Source organism: Hippopotamus amphibius, chromosome 8 (assembly GCF_030028045.1).
Source record: "Hippopotamus amphibius kiboko isolate mHipAmp2 chromosome 8, mHipAmp2.hap2, whole genome shotgun sequence".
Taxonomy (NCBI): Eukaryota; Metazoa; Chordata; class Mammalia; order Artiodactyla; family Hippopotamidae; genus Hippopotamus; species Hippopotamus amphibius.
In genome coordinates, this window is record NC_080193.1 from 115,671,278 (window position 1) to 115,685,095 (window position 13,818).

The following is a 13,818-nucleotide window of genomic DNA, read 5'->3' on the forward strand; positions in this document are numbered from 1 at the left end:
ATTTAGACAATGTAATATTATTCCGCCATATAAACAAATGAGCTATCAAGCCTTGAAAATACCGAGGAACCTTATGCCTATTGCTATAACCTATGTCTACAGCTAAGAAAACCAGTCTGAAAATGCTATATATGATTTTAACTACATGACATTTTGGAAAAGGCAAAACTATAGAGACAGTAAGAAGATCATTGGCTACCAGAAGCTTGAAGAGAAGGGAAGAGAGATGAATATGCGGAACATGGAATTTCTAGGGCAGTGAAACTATTTTGTATAATGCTGTAATGGTGGATATGTGATATTATGCATTTGTCAAAACACATAGAAGTGTACAACACAAAGAGTGAACCCTAATATAAACTATGGATTTTAGTTAATAATAATATGTCAGTATTGGTTGATTTTAACAAATGTATCATGTTAATACAAGATATTGGGTTGGCCAGAAAGTTTGTTTAGATTTTTCTGTAGCATCTTCCAAAAAGTCCGAATGAACTTTTTGGCCAACATAATGTTAATAACAGAGGAAGCTATGAGCAGGGGAAAAAAAATGGAGTATATGGGAACTATGTTCAATCTACTCAATTTCTGTAAACCTAAAACTGCTGTAAAATATAAAATATCTTAATTAAAAACATTGTAGTATGCAACAGGAATAATCAGATACACTGAAAATTACAACTAGCATATACTTTCCAATTTACAAACAGGTCACATTCAAAAAATATTTTAATTATTATTTATGTGAAACTTTGTATATAATTTTCTTTATAAACAATGCAACAAATAGTAATTTGTTTATGATTATCCCAATAAAAGATATTTAATCTATATTATGCCAAGATTATGCCAAGATGAAATTTTATTAAAAGATATCATTACATGAATAATCTAAAAATATACTAAAAGCCCAAATATAACTATTTTATTTGTCTCAAAATATTTTATTAAAAATGTATATAAAATTAGGGACATTCAGGTATCAGTTATCAACATGTTTTTGTACATTTTCTTCAATCTGATAGATAGCAAAAAGGGATGGGTTAAGGTCTTGGATCTCTTGCTATTGCTATTGCTCTAAACCAAGTGGAGCAACTTCTACTTAACCTTGGGACACTCAGATCTTTCTTTCTCCCCCAAGTTTCTGGGGAGTTCTTGGGGTAGGAGGAGGGGAGATGAGAGGAAATACTAGTTTTCTAGCAATCACAAGCTCTTCATCTCTTCAGTTTCAGTGGATGAGTCTCCCAGTTCCATAGAAGTCAAGCCACCTAAAGATAGTTCCTAGTGCAGCAGGACAAATAAAGGTTATTGTGTAACTTCTCCCTATTTCATGAGAAGGAGAGATGACTCATTTGTATCTCATCATTCCCTGCAGTAAAGGTATCATTTCCACAAGAGATAATGACGGTAATGGTGTGAAAATAGTCACCCATCACCTATTCAGACTTACTTTGGTCTCATATGTGGATGCTCATAAGCCAAATGCACCTTCCAAACCGTATACTTACATATAATTGCATAAAAGGGAAGAATCTCTAATGACTACTAAGTAGACATTCTTCCTACATTAGTTTGCACACATCCTTATTCAAACATTTTCAGATCTCAGACCTACAAATTTAATATCAGAATTCAGAATTTCTTAAAACAACACAGTAAAAGTTTACTCCTTATAACACATTTATAAATATAAGATACTTTGTCATTCTTTATCTTATGTAGTTCACAGAGCAACTTTGCAACACAGATATGGTGGGTATTATGGTCTTCACTTTATAGAAGAGAAAATTGGCCCAACAATGTCCTAGAATGCAGGGCATGTCTTTTAACTCCACATGCAATGTTCTTTGCATTCTGTAGCACTGTTTCCTTTCTAGCACTCATACAAGAAAAGAATATGGCTGAAAATTGTGTTTTAATTAACAGCTAGTGCTTTGGGTTTCTTCCAGAAGGAATCTGGAGAGTTCATTACCAACATTTCTATCAATTACAGTTCTATATGCTTGTTTGTAGTTTAATATTTCAGATTAAACATTATCTAATAACATCATAATTTTTGTTTTATATCTCAAGAGGCAGAAAAAAAACCCAGTAGGTAAAATGTTCATTTATTATTCCTATCCTCAGAGGTAATAACAATACAACCTGTGATGATTAAATCCAGAATGAGTTGGTTTTCTATTTCTTTGAAGAACCTTATTAAAAACCAAATTAAGTTAAATCACAAAAGCACACCATGTACCCATATTTGAATAAAATATATTGAAATAATTACTTGAAACAAGAAGGTACCTATTCATAAGGTAATATAAATAATAATGCAAGTAAAGTTTTCTTTTATTCAATTATACAAGATTTTTTTTCAAGGTCAATTTTCATGGAATTATTTAGTGGGAATAAAGACTACTTTAAACATAGGTGGCAGGTATTATATAGCAGGACAGGACCTCTAGCATCATGGGATTACAAGTCAGGAGGGTATGAGTTCATAGTGGGGACCATGGTGGGTGTAGCTTCCAGCCAGTGTTCATGGTCCCAGGCTTGTTTCTTTTTGTGGATTTATTTGCCTTTTTTCTGTTTCTGTTGTCATTTCCTCTGCTTTTTCTGAAATGTATCTCCTTCCCTATTTCCTTAGAATATAAAAAAGTTTCACAGCATGGTAGGCAGAACAATGGTCTTCCAAAGATATCCACATCCTAATCTCTAAAACCTGTGAATGTGTTAGGTTACCAGGCAAAGGGGAATTAAAGTTGCAGACGGAATTAATATTACTAATCAGCTGTCTTGATGTGAGGAGATTATCCTAGACTGCCCACTTGGGCCCACTGTAATCACAAGATTCCTTAAACGTGGACAAAGGATGCAGAAGAGTCAATGTCAGAATGATACAGTGTGAGAAGACACCTGGCCGTTGTTGGCTTTCAATATGGAAGAGGGCCACAAGCTAAGGAAAGCAGGCAGCCTCTAGAAGTTGGAAAGGCCAAGGAAAAAGATTCTTCCCTAAAAACTCTAAAGGAAACTCAGCCGTGCTGATAGCTTGATTTTAATCAATGAGAACTATTTCAGACTTCTGACCTTCAGAACTGTAAGATAATAAATTTGTGTTCTTTTAAGCCACTAAATTTGTGGTAATTTGCTACAATAGTAATAGAAGTTAATACTCTTTGCTTCCTTATATCTGAAATAAACATATTTTAGAGATTTTTTCATAAAAATGAAACAGAATACAAAATTTTCTCTTCTACCTGTTTTCCAATTAAACCTCTATAAGGAAACTCAAAATACTAATGAGAAATTAATGGTGCATATTTAAGTAAACAAAGGATGGAAGTGCATTTCATCACCTCTAATTTAGAAGAAAACTTAATTGTGTTGTTTGTTGCTGTGTTTTGTCACAAGTGCTGGAATGCAGAATTTGGAGTGAGGAAAAGGAGTTTTAGGTCTTGTAACGGGGAAAACCATCAACTAGAAATCATGAGATAATGTTCTAGTCCTCAGACACTAACTGCTTTACAGTTTCCTAGGGCTACCACAACAAATTACCAAAAACTAGGTGGCCTAAAATAACAGAAAGTTCTCCTCTCTCAATTCTGGATGCCAGAATTACAAAATCAAAATTTTGGCAGGGCAGCCTTGTGAAGGCTCTACAGGAGAATCTTTCCTTGCTTGGGGCTGCTTAATTCCAGTCTCTATCTCTATTTTCACATGGGTTTCTCTCCTATGTGTCCTTTCCTCCTCCCTTTTCTTTTCCCTTTCTCTTTCCCTTACACTTCCATTCTCTTATCAAAACACTTGTCCTTGGATTTAGAGCTCACACTTACCCAGGATAATCCCAGTTTGAGAGCTTACCCTAATTACATCTACAAAGACCCTTTTTTCAAATAAGGTCACGTTCACAGGTTCAGGGCGGACATATCTTTTGGAGGGTCACTATTCAACCCACTATACTACCTGTGTGTCTCTTATAGTCTGTGGATTTTGTTTTTATCATTAAAACAAAGGGAGAGAAGAAAAGCACATTTAGATGACCATTAGGATAATTTTCAACTTTTATACACCCTTGGTTTGCAAAAATTATAAAATCTGATAGTAGCTGGATTTGGTGAAGATTTGGCAATGGCAACTCTCATAGATTGTTGGGGTGATTATAAATTCATACAGCCAGCTTAGAAAACAGGGGATGATGTTTTGATCTCAGCTGACTTCAGTTTAAGAGTCCTATTAGTCCATCCACAATCTTCTAAGAATCAAAATGCAAAGAGCGTGATGTTTTGAATGCTCCCGGTGAATATAGCACTGGAGTCAGGTTGGGGCAGCATTGGAGGAAAGGTCAGTACAAGGATCAACCACCACAGAGGGTTTCTTCCTCTTTCACCTCACCCAGAAATCCTGTCAGTCCTTTGACACTGAACCTTAATCTACAAGGTGCTGAAATAATACTGAGATGAAGTGAAGAATAAGGATTGAATGTGTTATGAGCGGGGATTTGGGAGAATTGGAGAGAGGGCATCAATGGCTTTTGTTGTGAATGAAAGGAGGAAATAAAAAGGAAGAGGGAAGAAAATCCCAACTGGAGCAATAGGGGAAAAAGTAGTTCTTGTGGCCATATGGAAAGGGTGTATCAAATAAAATTTAGAATAGCCTCCTGTAATTTCTGTTCTTATGAAATTGAAATATACTGCAGTCATTAAGCCACCAGCAGGCTATAATAAGGTTAGGAAATTTTAATGCAATACATTAGTTCAATTGAAAACAGAAGTGTCAATTTGATTTTAATAGATGAATACCGTAGATATATTCATCTGTAATGGAAGATTAGTGTAAACTTGGTTTTTAAGTTGATGTACAAATTCAACTTCTGTCAGACTGGGCCAGGATATTTAATTCTCTTCTTCAGTAGAATTATATGTCACAGTTTCTGAGGTGGTTGAAAGAAACAGTAGTAATCATGTTTTTTACCCCTGGACCAGAAAAATAATTCTTTTGATCCTATATTTTATATACTGAAATAGTGTTCTCTTAATATTGTCTTCCTAAATATATTTGCATGGTCTCTGCTCAACTACAAAGTCCTTTAATGTAAGAACCAAGAAGCAAGGTGGTGCTTTTTTCATACATTCATTTGGTCAGTAAATATTCATTGGTCATTATTGCCAGGAAGTTATCAAGGTGCTAAGGATTCAAAGAAAAATAGGACATGTTCATATATGTGGGTTGGATGATGGTGGAAGGAAGGGGGTTTATTAGAGATGAGCAGATGCTTTCAGTATAATATAGTAAATACAATAGTAAAAGTAACAATCGGTCTCTGAAAAGCACAGATTAAGAGAAACTCACCTGGGTTTGGAGGAATGTGAGGTGTCAGGAGAGTTTTCGTAAGTATAATTTGATTCTTAACAGGAGAATGAAAAGTAGCAGTTAGCATCCGCAATAGGCAAAATGAAAGAGTATTCGACACAAAAGAAGACATGAGTAAAGCCAAAGCACTGAAAAACACTGCAGTGTGTTTGTAAGGGAAATACACTAGTTATTCAGTGCTGCTGAAACACAAATATTGAGAGGGGAAAAAAGATAATAAGTTAGGTCATAGAGTTAGGCAGAGCTTCATCTTGTAGAGCTTCAAACACAAGGTTAAAGATATTGCTCATTATTCTATAACCAGAAAAGATATTTTAAGCAGGGACACGACACGATCAGGTTTGTGTATTCACTAGGTCATTCATAGACCTGTGTGGCTTATAGAACAGATGGGAAATATGACAGCAGGGTAGATCAATAGGGGATGCTTTGGAGCAAACTATAAAAGAGATGATGAAATCCTGAACTAAAGTAGAAATGATGAAGATGGAGAATCATGCACGTAAACCAGGAATCCCTCAGTTCCAAGTGCCGGGGAACCCAATTCAAAATGCCACAAGCAAAAAAAGGAACAAAAAGCCTAAGTATAATCACAAATTGATGAGGCACTAATGAAGTCACCATCATGCATTGCCTTGGTTCCGTATCCCAGACCTGCTTCCCCCAACTTAGCTCTATCTTCAGGCATTTTTTTTCTCTCATAGTGACAAAGTGGCAATAACAGATCCAGTCTCACATCCTAGTAATTTCAAACAAGAGCTTCATTTGTATACCTAAATTTCAAAAAGCTCTTGAAATTTTCTTTGGTTATTATATCAACAAAAAATCACATGTGCAACTCTGAACAAACGACAGGGACCAATAATGTACAATGGATGAAGCACTTAAGACAATCAAGAGGGATCCAGGTTTTCTAGCATTAAAGAAAAAAAATGTAGAGAGAATACCAGAAAAAGCAATATGTAAGAAGGAAGAGTCAGTTCTGTCACCCTGAATAAGATACCTCAATGAACTTTCTAGGAAACTTTGGATACTATTAATGAGATGGACTGAGCCTTTCTGCTAAACAAAAACAAAAAAAACAAAAACAAAAAAAACAACTTATTGTTACTATTAATTTTTTTCCTGGCAGGAAAAAAAAAGATGTGTTTATAAAGAAATGGAAATTTATACATGTATTTATAACAGTTGGACTCTTAGAGATCTGGGTTAGAGATATAAATTTGAGTATTATCAAAATATATATGGTAATTAGACTTGTATGTAATCACCCAGGAAGAATGTGTAGGATGAGAAGCATAATATATTGGAGATAAAAAACTGGCCTATCATAATAAGTACTGTTATACATCACTGTTTCTAGTTCTCCTGGTTTTCCTTCTTTACTTTTTATTTATTTCCTATAGCAACCATGTGAGTTCCAAATTCAGTGCAAAGAAACCTATACCCAAAAGATTAAAAATATTTCATAAGTTTAGGCAATTTGTAAATGCAGCTTCCAGAATTTTAATACATGTTATGTGAAGTCACAATCTTTTTTTTATACCCACTCTGAACACCATCTGTCCAAAGAAGGTCACATTAGTAAAAACACAAAGTTTACATACCTGCAAGAACATTAATACCAAAGCATTGACCTTCCTGCTTAAAACATCTTTTCTGCCTACAAGATAAAGACCTGGCTACAGGATGATTCACATCAGTAACTCACATCAGTAATTCAATATAATTTGCTGGTCTCAAAATCCTTGACATATTTTCCATTTTTTGTTCTTTTCTTGCCCAGATCAATATACTCATAGGAATATTAAATCCTAAATTATTAAATTATTGGAGGAAGGGAAAGAGTCTCAGTTAATTTAATTTGTCTCAACTCATTAAGACACAGAAACACTAGTCTTCTGTTAAGAAAAAATGTTGGGCACACATGAACACAGTTAAAACTGCTTGCACAATTTTTGATTACTTGATTCAATAAAATGAAAGTGGATCAATGGCATCACCTCCCTTAACATTGGTAGAAGCTGCCACTGGTGCTTAGGTAGACATAGACGACTCGTTTAACAAGGTTATTACCAATTCTATTTATGAATGACACATTAATGAAATGTGACAGCAGTCATCTATAGGCATAGAATCTCAGAACTGTGAAAAATAATTTTGTGAATTCATGTGCCTTTTTCTAATTTTCTAACAAAAGTGTGGCTATCTAATATAAACAAATTTTTAACACTTCTCAATCCTTTGGCTTTTAAGAAAAAGCAGTTACAAATTACATGATTTTCTATTACTTGCTTATTTAGCATACATAACAGAGGAAAACTTATGACCATACATATATACTGGTAATTTAAAAATTTTTTTCCTCATAAACCATGGAAGAGTTGCATTGGAAACATTCATTGGATTCACAATTATTGAATGTGAACTGACTATTGAGTTGCATTGGAAACATTCATTGGATTCGCTATTATTGAATGTGAATCTTAACTGAAGCAAATATTTTTTTGTTTTTGGGATTGAGAACTTGTTTTTTTTTCCTTGCTGCTTTACATTCCTATCAAGGGTTCACTAACTCTCCCTAACACCTTCTATAATTTGTATTTGGTTGTGTTAAGAAAAAAAATCATGCAATTTACATCCCTATGGACTTCCATGGCTCACACTCACAAAAGCCAGTATCACTTCCAGTATTGCTGGAACATCCTCTCTCTTTTCTCTCTGTATATTTGTTTTCTTTTCTACATGAAATTTACTGGCTTAAGGGGAGTAAAACAGATCCCTGAGCTCTCATTTCCTCTTACTTGATTTCTTTTATTCCATATCACTCATCGTAAATTTCTCATAATTAACAAAGCTTATCCTTTAGGATTTTTTTCTGTTGTCACTTCAGCATATTTCCATAAACCATAAGCAATTACATGAAAGGTCACACTAAATAACAAAATATTAGCTTCATAAAAGGGAAAGAAAAAACCCAGAAATTTCTTTCCCTCCATAATCTCAGAAAATTTCCAAAATAAACTCTAGAACTATATTCACTTTATGAACCAAGATAATGCAAAACACAATACAATTCTTGAGAGCATGCTTCCTTTCTAATACTTCTTGCTGAATGACACAGTATTCTTGCAAACCTCTTGTGATAGAATGTAGCATTTCTGCTTCACATCCTTTATAGATAATAAAAATCATCTTTAGACTCCCTGTGACTGATGACTTTCTTTATATTCTCTCTTTTGAATTATACCTTAAGGTGATTTTCCCCATATAGCACTAGTCCTTCAATGCTCTGTGAAATTTAATCAACCATGTTTGGGAAAGGTGGTATACACGTGAACACTCACAGTGCACATTTGTATTCTAAGAATTCTAAGCACTTGATTCACATATTCATATCAATATGACTACTCTGAATGTTTCTTTAGACAAGAATTTTCAAATTCAAAAATGTCCCAAACTGACTCATGCTATCAAATAATATCCCAGAAATGGCACCATCATCTGACCAATGAGCCAAGGCCAATAGCTTGATGTTATCCTAGACCCATCCCTAAATCTCCCTGTAGCAGGTAGAATTCTAAAAGGTCCCAGATGACCCAGCCCCTTTTAAAATCACCTCCTTAAGAATGTGGAGGAGAACAGTGAGTATAATGGGATATTAGTCCCATGCTTATGTTATATTGTGCGGCACAGTTGACTATGAGAAAGGGAGATTAATCCTCACTGGGCCAAATCAAATCACGTGAGTATTTAAAAAGGATAGGCACTTTGTGCCAAAAGGGATCTGAAATGTAGACAGATTCCATAGTAGGCAGATTCTGCAATGTAGGTTTTGAAATAAGGGATGTCACTTGGCAAGGAATACAAGCGTTCTCTAGTTGCTGAGAACAGCTCGCAGCTAACAGCCAGTAAAATATGGGGCCTCAATTTTACAACCTCGAGAAAAGTTGTTCTGCCAATAACATGAGTGAACTTGAAAGTGCATTTTTTTTCCTAGAAACTCCAGAAAGCTTATAAGAAATCCCTGATTTCAGCCTTGTGATACCTAAATAGAATTTCTAGCCACATTCTGCTGGACTTCTGACCTACAGAACTGTGAGCAAACAAATCGGTATTAGGTTGTTAAATTGGTGGTAATTTGTTACGCAATAGAAAACTAGCATACTCACATCCCAGCATCACCAATTCCTGTTAATTCTATTTTGCACTTATTAAATTTATTTCTTTCCATTTCATCAACTACCATCCTAGTCCAAGTCACCATCATCTCTTATCTAGACTTCTAATAGCCCTGCTGACACATCCTCTAAACTCTCCATTCTTTACACAGAAACTAGAGAGTTCTTTTAAAGACACATTTCTATGATTATCAACACTTCTCTGCTTTAAAACCTATAATTACTTCTCATTACTCTCAAAATAAAAGTTTTTCAACAGATATAGAAAACAAACTTATGGTTACCAAGGGGGACGGGAGGGAGGGATAAATTGGGAGATTGGGATTGACATATACACATTACTATATATAAAACAGATAACTATTAAGGACCTACTGTATAGCACAGGGAACTCTACTCAATACTCTATAATGGCCTATATGGGTAAAGAATCTAAAAAAAGAGTGGATATAGGGACTTCCCTAGTGGCGCCGTGGTTGAGAATCCACCCGCCAATGTAGGGTACATGGGTTCGAGCTCTGGTCTGAGAAGATTTCCATATGCCATGGAGCAACAAAGCACGTGCACCGCAACTACTGAGCCTGTGCGCTAGAGCCTGAAAACCACAACTGCTGGAGCCTTCATGCCTAGAGCCCGTGCTCCACAACAAGAGAAGCCACTGCAATGAGATGCCCGAGCACTGCAACAGAGAAGCCTTTGCTCGCCACAACTAGAGACATCCTGCACGCAGTAATGAAGACCAACACAGCCAAAAAAATAACTACTAAAAAAATTTTTTTAAGTGGATATATGTAAGTGTATAACTGATCCACTTCGCTGTACAGCAGAAACTAACACAACATTGTAAGTCAACTATACTCCAATAAAAATTAATTTAAAAAAAAACCCTTAACACAAACGCTGCCTATCTTTCCACCCTAATCCCATGGCACGTTTTTTTCCTACATGCCAGTCACAGAGGTAATTTTTCAGTCCCAGAGCCATGTTTCTTTCTACCTCCTGTTCCCTTTCCTGGGGCACTCTGCTCCCTGCTACAACCCCCATTTCCCCCAGCTAATGCTTATTTATCATGCTGGAGACAATCTAAAGTTAGGTTCTCTGGGAAACTTTCTTTATCCCACAGGTCATTCTACTCCCTCTTTTATATACCATTATAGCCCACATAGCATACTTTCCCACCACAGCATTTAATAGCACTGTTTTCATGGAATTTTTAAAGTAACATCTACAAGCATTCTTCAGTATTACTGTTACTCAACATACTGTCTTAGTTACTGAAACAGTAACTTCAGAATTTCCAGAGTATTTCAACTGCTCCTTTTCTTCAATTCCTCCTTCATATATTGCTAGAATCACCTTGTTAATATGCAAATATTGAAACTTTCTTCTCTTTCTATAAGCTGTTTAATATCTCCCCAAGGCACAGAACTTTTATGAAGGAAATCTGGCAACAGGTGTAAAGTGAGATTTTCCTGAACTAACCCTGCCTGCCTATAAACTATAGTCAAGTTTATAATTTTATCCCACGTAAGATTTATTGACTTATGGGAATTAAACAGCCCACTTTTTTATTGTGAATACCAATTTATTTACATTAGTTCTAGCCATTAATTATATGTACTCTATAGAATGTCTTTTGTGTGGTTTCTTCTAGTTAGCTGGAAGTAGTTTGGCTTCTCCGCATTAATAGTTTGAAATATTCTATTTCAATCTTTAATAGTGGTTATGCTAAATTTTTCACACCCATTTAACATTATATTTTCTATCAAAATCTACCATCAATCAGTCTTTGACTTCCCCTTAAATAAGACAAGAGTCTTCTTGGGCCTTTAAATCCTTCACTCCACTCACACCTGTACACACTCGTGCATACACACACTCCTGCGCTCAAACTTCCAAGATTTTAGTTGTTAATTATTATCTTGTTTTGCTTTAATGTTATGCAGTAGTAACTTAGACTTAACCACAGATTCACTTCACAGTTCATTTGCTGTTGTTGTTGCTCTTGTTCAGTACACTTCCGTGAATACCACATCATCCTGTCTTTAATTCATTTTTCATTTTATCAGTGTGCATATTTATGTAATTATATCAAGTAAGGCCTGAGAGTGGGTAAACTCTGGAAACATATCTATTTTCCCATTTCACCTGAATACTAATGTTTTTGCAGGTATGAGAAACTAGGTCCAACATAATTTCTCCCTTAATTCTTTGATAATAATTCTCCATTGTATTCTAATCACCAGTCTTAACGATGAGACATCGATGCCAACCTGATTTTTAATTTTTTTGTAGGTAACCTGATTTTCCCTTCCAAAAGCTATGAGGAATATCTCTTTTAGTTTGGGGTGGCCTCATATTTCACTCACTTGCTCAGGACTGCTCAACCCCCTTTCCCAAAGCTAATGCCTTCTAATCTTTCTTCAGTTCTAGGAAATGTTCTCTATGATTTATCTGTTTCTTCTCCACCATTTTTCTCTGTTACTTCCTTCTGAAACTCCTACTAAAGGTGTGTTGAAACTTTTAGAGATTACTTCCACTTCTCTTAACTTTTATGCCACACTGCCAACTTTGCATTTTTTTTAACTTGTTCTGGGAGATGCCTACAGTTCAGTTTTCAGTTAACAATTTACTCAGCAGCTATAGCTATTCCTTTCAGCCCTTCTTTTAATGATTTTATTTTATCTCTAAGATCTCTAATTCTCTCCCTCTATTCTCATTTTGTAGACATGATACTTTAATATCTTCTTCTGTTAAATGAATTGTAGTGGGAAAAGTCCCAGGTGTCTCTCTTTCATTGCTTTCTTCAAATATTTAATGACACTGTTTTGTTCAGTATCGTTTTGAGAATACATGTTCCCCTGTTTGTGAATACTGGCTCTGTTTACAGGAACATGTCCCTTGTGATATTGTGAACAAGTTGGATATTCTATTAGAACACCAAGACAATAGCTTATCTTCTGTTTTGGAGATCTCTTCCTTCTGGGATACTGATTGTCTGGGGTAGTGCCATCCAAATATTCAAACCCCTGTTTCAGCTCATGAGTAAACACATAAGGGCTGGGGGCTGGGTATGGGGCGGGGATCTAACTTGTGCTCTCCATGTGAATATATACAGTTCAAAATCTTTGTACTAGGACTACTCTCTTTCTTCTAATATTGCTGTCCTTGAGACGTGAATGAACTGGTCCTAAAGCCACAGAAATTCTCCCAAGTAGACATCAATTTACAAATTTAGGGCCGTGATTTCCTTCACCAATCCAGATATGACTGCGTTTCAACATTTGTGGTCCAGAGATTTTCTAGCAATGTCATTAGGGATTTATTCTTCATAAAATACGTGTTTTCTTTTTAAATCAAGGGATTTAGGGTAGGTAAGAAGGTAGGTTCACATTCAGTTTGAGATGTTAATAATTACCTGTCTCTTTAAAATGGGGGAAATTTAGGCACAAAATAAAGTGTTTATTCATGGCCAACGTGTAAGAGAGTTGCCTAGGCCAACTGGAATATGAAACCCCTAGCTTCTGGTCCACTTTTCCATCCTCTACCATAGGACTGCTTTCAGATATATATTTCACTCTGCTCTTTTCCTGGAGGATCAGTAGCAATGTCTTTTGTTAAATGTCAAGTGAGTAGATACAGAAACAACACAATTTTGTATATTATAAGAACTTCCTTTATAATAGGAAGTCACTGATAGAAAAAATAGTTACTGTCAAATATTTAGAGTCCTAGGGCATTCTGACAAAACCTCAGTGCCACACTGGAATATCACTAAGATTTCAAAGTGAATCAGTTCTTACCAGTAAATATCTTTAGCAATATTATTTTAACTAAGTTTAATAGAAGAGTAGAAACTTAATATGTTTATTAGCTGAAGATTTTAATTATAATCTACAGGATATTTTGTAAGACGTTTAACACGATAATTATTCTCTTCAACAAACTGACAGGCTTCGTCCTCAGAGTTCTTTAGCAAAAATAGCCATAGTTAATGCCAAACACAAAATTATCCTAAATCACACATTCTTATTCTTTTAAAGTTTATCATTATGATTTTCCCTTCAGAAGCAGAATGAACAGAATCAAATCACTAATGGCAAGAGTAAGCCATAAAAGAATCTACACACAAGAAGTATAATTTTGTTAAACTGCCAAGTACACACTAACAGTGAGGTTTAATTTAAAAGGTGGTTATAAAATATCCATGTAAAGTACTATGTAACACATTAGAAATTTATTCAAAAATACATTTCTTACTAGTGAATACAACAACTTA